The sequence below is a fragment of the Nycticebus coucang genome, chromosome 4 (assembly GCF_027406575.1).
Source record: "Nycticebus coucang isolate mNycCou1 chromosome 4, mNycCou1.pri, whole genome shotgun sequence".
Taxonomy (NCBI): Eukaryota; Metazoa; Chordata; class Mammalia; order Primates; family Lorisidae; genus Nycticebus; species Nycticebus coucang.
In genome coordinates, this window is record NC_069783.1 from 67,252,069 (window position 1) to 67,258,987 (window position 6,919).

Sequence of the window (6,919 nt, forward strand, 5' to 3'; positions counted from 1 at the left end):
GCAGAGTTTAATTAACTTAGAATAGTCATTTGATCTAAATGAAAAGTCATATATCATTGAGTAATAAGTAAATGCACCTTCTATAAGTGAATGTGGCAAATTGGGCACAGTCTTCTTAAAATAACTTCTTGCTCTTATTAATAATGCTGATGCTTTTCTAGCAGATGTGTGTCTTCTTGTTTTTACGTGGGCAATGTTGTCACTAAGGCACCTGGAGTGGACAGTTATCATTGATTTCCCTAAGCTGGTTGAAGCATCTTATAGGTCACAGCATGGGCCATGGTACAACTGGTTGTTTACCAAGTAGTTAGCATAGACAGCAACACCAACTTCTACCCTTATCATAAGACATAAAAGACATTTGATAAGTCTAGTTTTATCTGCCTGATAGCTTCACTTATTTTCATTGCCTTCCTCTGCTTCTAAAATATTTGAGTTTGCAACCTCCACTTCTAAAATATTTTTGACACCCACCCTTGTTAAAATGGATAATAATTTCCTTTTTATTTGTTCTTACTCAGTCTGCTGAATCTTCTCCCTCTTACTCTTCCAGAGGAAGAGGCAATGGCAAATAGCAGTTACAGCAAAGCAAAACCAAGAGTTGGTTTTAAGCTCAGGAGCCTCCTCCTCATGGTTTCTGGTGCTCTGCACATATAGAAACTTCTATAGTAACAACCTTTAGAAGTGACCCCTGAAAGTATAGCTTTCATATTATCAGTAGTTGCTGATACTTGAATTTCTCTAAGTGATTTCAAATGCCTCTAATATGGATATGTTTACTTTCTCAAGTACCTGTGACAGAATGAAAGTGCTATTCCCCTTACTGCAGAGGAAATTGAAAATACAGCTAATAAATGGCATCATAGGGATTTGTACTGAGTTTTGTCTGATTCCAAGGCTCAAATACTGTCCAAAACTCCATGCATCTTCCTCTTATACCTAAGTACTGGTGAGAACACAGATAATGGATGATAATAGGAGTTGCTGTTGTTGAGAGCTGCCAGGTCCTGTGGTAAGCATTTTAAGTTCGAAGCACTTCAAAGTTTCAAAGTTAGTGTTTTAAGCTATTAAGCTTGGATAATTTTTATACAGCAATGAATAATTAATGCATAATTATAAACGTTCATTCCTTTAACCAACCTATCAACTTTATTCAGCTTCCATTGCTAAGAAATTTACACAGAGAGAACAGATGAGTCTGAGGTGTGGATCTATGTATGCAAAACCCCATGAGAGTTAGGGTTCTCTTTTAAATTTCTACTTGCAAATATTCATTTGATTCTCCAAGACGCATGCCTGAATAATGTGAGTCTAACCCTAAGAGATGGACAAGCCCTTTTTTGGCCACAAAATTAGGTTTCTGAGCCTGTAAGGCTGAACATACCCCAAGTGGTTGTTGGATATAGGAAGCTGATGATTTCCCATGAGGCTAAGATAAGCTTCAGGCCATTTCTTTGGGGGGATTCACCTGCTTTTTCACACAAAATTCCTCAATATGGCCACCTGGGAGTAAAAATAGGAGCCCTGAGGAGCTTAACTGTCATGAATATGCAAAGCCCTGTGATTCATATGTTCTCTTTACTTAAATTTCTTAGGCAGCAATGGAGGCTGAGTGAGGTTGGGAAGAGGTTGGTAGGTGGTTAAAGGAATTAAATCCTTTTGGGTGCACTAATTATTGACTGCTGCATTAAATGCAACCAAACTTAACAGCTTAACAACACGAACATTTATTATCCCCCAGTTCCTATGGGTCGGGAACCTGGGTATAGCTTAACAGAAAGCCTCTGGTTTAGGAGCTCTCACAGACTGCAATTAAGGTGTCATATGGGGCTGAAGTCATCTAAGGTTCAACTTAGGGATGATCACTACCATGGCTGGAGGCAGCCCTCAGATCCTTGCCACATCGGGCAGCTGACAGCATAGAAGTTTGCTGGATCTAGATAAGATGAGAAAGCAGGTCAGCAAGAGAAAGCATACCCAATTCTTTGGGGGTCATAGTCTTTTTGTAACCTAATCTACATTTTTGTCATATGAATTCATTAGAAGTGAGACACTAGGGCCAGACCATGCTCAAAGGGAGGAGATTACACAAGGGCATGAATACTTAGAGGCAGCAAACATGTCTTTCTCAACCTTTGTTGTTCTTTTGCAAAATTGTTGTGGCTTTCTGCAAGTGAATGTTAGGATTAGGTTGTCAAATTTAATAAGAACTTCTATTCAGATTTTTAATGGGCATGCATTAAATTTATAATTTAATTTGGGGAGTGCCAATATAATTACAAAATTCAATTTCATCCAGAAACACATGAGCCCCTTCATCTGTTCAGTTCTTCTTTTATGTCCATTAACATGATAGTTTTCTTAATTTAAATCTGGTACACTTCTTGTAGTTTTATTTTCAAGTACTTTATCATTATTTTTGCTTTTGTTACTGGAATACATATTCTAATTGGTTTTTCCTATTGCTATGAATAAGAAAATAACTTAATTTTCCTGTGTTGATCTTTTATTGGTTCAATTTAATAAACTGTCTTAATAGTTTTAATATGCATTTCAACATATTCTGAGAGATTTTCTAGTTAGACAATGATATCATCTGCAAACAATGGCAGTTTTATTTATTCCTTCCCAATATTGGCACTTCATTTCTCTTTCTTGTTGCATTAAATTGTGTAGAACTCCCAGGATAGTACTGAATAGTAGAAGCAACAGCCAATGTCTTTATCTTCTTTCTGATTTTCATGAGATTTCTTCTAAAGTTTCACCTTAAAGTATGGGGCTTACTATCATTATAAAATAAATGAAGAAATGAAGGGGACAAATAATAATTCAGTCCTCCTCAAAAGTGTAGGGTATTTTTAATAAAAAATAGCACAACCTAAATGGCCCTTCAAAAACTGTCTTAACAGTTAGCAAGTAACGTAAGATTCAAGAGAACTGTGACTCTCAGGAAGATAAAGGTGGCACTTGTGTAATAACTTAGATGACTTCAAAAGACTAATTTTAAAAAGGCCTTGATAACACACATGATATTTATCTAGGAATGTATTTTAAAAGATACCACAATATTTTTCTGGAAAAAAGAAAACATTAAAAACCTATAAAAGTACCATAAAGTTGGTCCAGGGAGGTGAAATATTAAGTAAATCTTTGCTGAAATGGTAACATTTAGAATACATCACATGAAGTTTTATTGATTACTGAATCTGCTTTCTTCAGTACAACAGGTTCTAGTTAAGTAGGTTTACTTCTATCTATAGCTTTTAATGAACTTTAAAAACAGAAAAAATATTTTGAATGTATCACATTTTTAACATCTAGTAATTGTACTTCTTCCCCATTCAGCTATGTGATGAGGTACATTAAAAGATTCCTAGATCACTTTGGGCACACAGTGAGGCAGTGGTGGACTACAGGAGCCAGCAAGGAGGTCAGGAGCTGAGGAAAGCCGGCATGGAAGGGTTGTTTTTTTCCTTTTCTTTTTTTTTGTTATTGGGGTTGTTGTTGTTGGTTATGGGGTTATTTTTGTTTGTTTGGTTAGTTGGTTGGTTGCATTCTTAATCTTCATTTTTACTTTCTTCAATAGCAAGGGGTCCTCCATTTTTATTAAGCTATTTTAGCCCCTTTCATTCTATCTTTCTTTTTAATATCTCTCTTTTGGTAGACATTCTTACTTTTCTCATCTTTCCCACATGAATTTTTCTTATACAGAAACTAAGATATCCCTTTTTTATTTTTATTTTTATTTTTACTTATTAATTTTTTTGTAGAGACAGAGTCTCACTTTATCGCCCTTGGTAGAGTGCCGTGGCATCACACAGCTCACAGCAACCTCCAGTTCCTGGGCTTAGGTGATTCTCTTGCCTCAGCCTCCCAACTAGCTGGGACTACAGGTGCCTGCCACAACGCCTGGCTATTTTTTCGTTGCAGTTCGTCTGGGGCCAGGTTTGAACTCACCACCCTCGGTATATGGGCCAGTGCCCTACTCACTAAGCCACAGGCGCCACCAAATATCCCTTTTTTTCATTTATCTTATACTATTATATTTTCAATTTTCAATTTCCTTTATCTATCTATTTATTTATTTATTTATTCATTCTTTTCTCTGAATGCTGAGGGGTCATAGCCTTGGTCTGGCTAGGAGGTAATGGCAGTGGTCTGGTTCAAGGAGGTCATGAACTCACAGTCCAGGGTGCCCTTCTAGCTTTGGCCTCTGGAAAGACAGTATTGGCACATACCCTCTGCAACATACTACTAAATTTTTCTTTTCTTTTCTTTTCTTTCTTTCTTTCTTTCTTTCTTTCTTTCTTTCTTTCTTTCTTTCTTTCTTTCTTTCTTTCTCTCTCTCTCTCTCTCTCTCTCTCTCTCTTTCTCTCTCTCACTCTCTTTCTCTTCCTCTCTCTTTCTCTCTTTCTTTTTCTTTCTCTTGCTATTTTTGGTAGAGAAGGGTTCTTGCTTTTGCCCAGGCAAGGAAGGAGCTCTGGGTTTTGAGGGACCAGCCCAGCCCAGCATCCCAAAGTCCTGGAGTTGCAAGTGTGACCACAGCACCTTGCCGAACAACACCATTTCTCCTATTGCTCTCTTTCCTTTCTGTTCTTCTTCTCTGCTTTTCTTTAATTCTTTTCTTTCACCCCCTTCTTTATTTTTCTTTTCTTTTTTCATTCCTCTTTCTTTTTCTTTCTCATCTTTCTCCCTTCTTGCTCTTTACCCTTCTCTTCTGTTTGTATACCCTTCTTTTCCTCTTTGTATAAGGCCACTTCAACACCTAAACTCCGAGATAAGGTAACTTAAAGTGAAGGAGACAGTGAGAAAGAAAAAGAAGGGCAAGGAAGTGAACAAGAAGAAAACACACATGAAGAGGAATGAATAGAAAAATTATGGCAACATGAAAAACCTAAACAGAAGAACTTCACCAAGGACCATGATGAAGTTACTGCAGAGGACTCCACCCGTAAAGAGCTAATGGAATTGAAAGAAAGGGTATTTAAAATATGGATGGTAGGGGTGGCACCTGTGGCTCAAGGAGTAGGGTGCCAGTCCCATATGCCATAGGTGGCGGGTTCAAACCCAGCCCCGGCCAAAAAAAACACACACACACAAAAATAATAAATAAAATAAAATATGGATGGTAAAGGCAATAGAGGGAATTGATGAGAAAATGGAAAAACAGAACCAAAAAATGGATGATAGCTGTGAATAATATAGGAAGGATATGGAAGAGCATAAAGAATTTAAGGAGTCGATCAGGGAATTTAACGATGCAGCAGATCGTTTTAATGACAGATTAGACCATGGAGAAGAAAGAATCTCAGAGCTAGAGGATAAAGTTCTTGAGCTAACCCAGGTACTTAAAGAGACAGAAAAGAAGAGAGAGAAAGCAGAACATTCTCTCAGAGAACTATGGAACTTCATGAAATGTTCAAACATAGGAATTATAGGAATCCCTGAAGGGGAAGACTGTCCCAAAGGAATGGACAACCTACCAGAGGACGTGTAAATGAAAATTTCTCATGTTTCACTAAAAATTTCAAAACATTCCTGTCAGAAGGATGTTGAACCCCAGGTCATCTCAACACAAACAGAGCATCTCCAAGACACATTAAAATGAACCTTTAAAGTCAAGACAGAAGAGAAAATTCTTCAAGCAGCTATGAGTAAGCACCAATTGACCTACAAGGGAAGATCCATTAGGGTGAGGTGAACAATTCAGCTGAAACTTTCCAAGCCAGAAGAAAGTGTTCATCTACTTTTAACCTTCTTAAACAAAACAATTTTCAGCACAGAATTCTGTATCCTACTAAACTAATCTTCAGAATTGTTATAGAAATATAATCTTTTACTGATATGCAAACATTAAGGAAACTCACCACATCAAGACCAGCTCTACAGGAAATACTTAGACGTATTCTTAACACTGACCATCACAATGGACCACTAGCAAAGTAAACACCCACAAACTAATGGACAAAACCTAGATTCCACAGTGGTGCAAAGGATAAAACTAAGCAATGGACTCTCACAAAATAAGATGAGTAGAATTACACCACACTTACCAATTCTCTCAATAAATGTTAATGGCTTGAATTACCCATTGAAGAGGTACAGGCTGGCTGATTGGATAAAAAAGCACAAGCCATCCATATGCTTTCTCCAGGAAACACACCTACCTTTGAAGGACAAATCAAGGCTCAGTGTTAAGGGATGGAAAACAGTATTTCAGGCAAATGGAAATCAAAAGAAAGAAGGGGTTGCAATCTTATTTTCAGATACAAGTCGATTCAAAGCAACTAAAGTTAAGAAAGACAAAGGTGGTCACTTCATACTGGTCAAGGGAGCAATACAACAAGGGGACATTTTAATTCTAAATGTTTATGTGCCCAACTTAAGTGCTCCCAGATTTATGAAACAGACCTTGGTTAGTCTGAGCAATATAATATCCCGTAACACCATAATATCAGGGTACTTTAACAACCCTCTCACAGAACTAGACAGATCCTCTAAACAGAAACTAAACAAAGATACAATGGACATAAACGTGACCTTAGACCAATTCAGTTTAATAGATATATACAGAACACACCATCCCAAAGCTAAGGAATATATGTTCTTCTTGTCAGCCCATAGAACATACTCCAAAATAGATCATATACAAGGATACAAATCAAACCTGAACAAAATTAAAAGAATTAAAATTATACCTTGTATCTTCTCAGACGAGGCAATAAAGGTGGAACTCAACATGAACAAAAACTTTCATCCCCACACAAAGGCATGGAAATCAAATAGCCATATGCTGAATGACAGTTGTGTCAAGGAAAAGATAAAGTAGGAAATTGTTAAATTCCTGGAATATAACAACAATGAAGCTACAAGTGGGAAATACTGCAATGAAGCTACCTTTGGGATACTGAAGAAGCAG

At 37.1% G+C, this 6,919-nt stretch overlaps 1 pseudogene; it reads right to left on the reverse strand.

The window, feature by feature from the left end:
- Positions 1-515: 515 nt before the first annotated feature.
- Positions 516-707, reverse strand: LOC128585018 (uncharacterized; annotated as a pseudogene).
- Between the last annotated feature and the right edge of the window lie 6,212 nt (positions 708-6,919).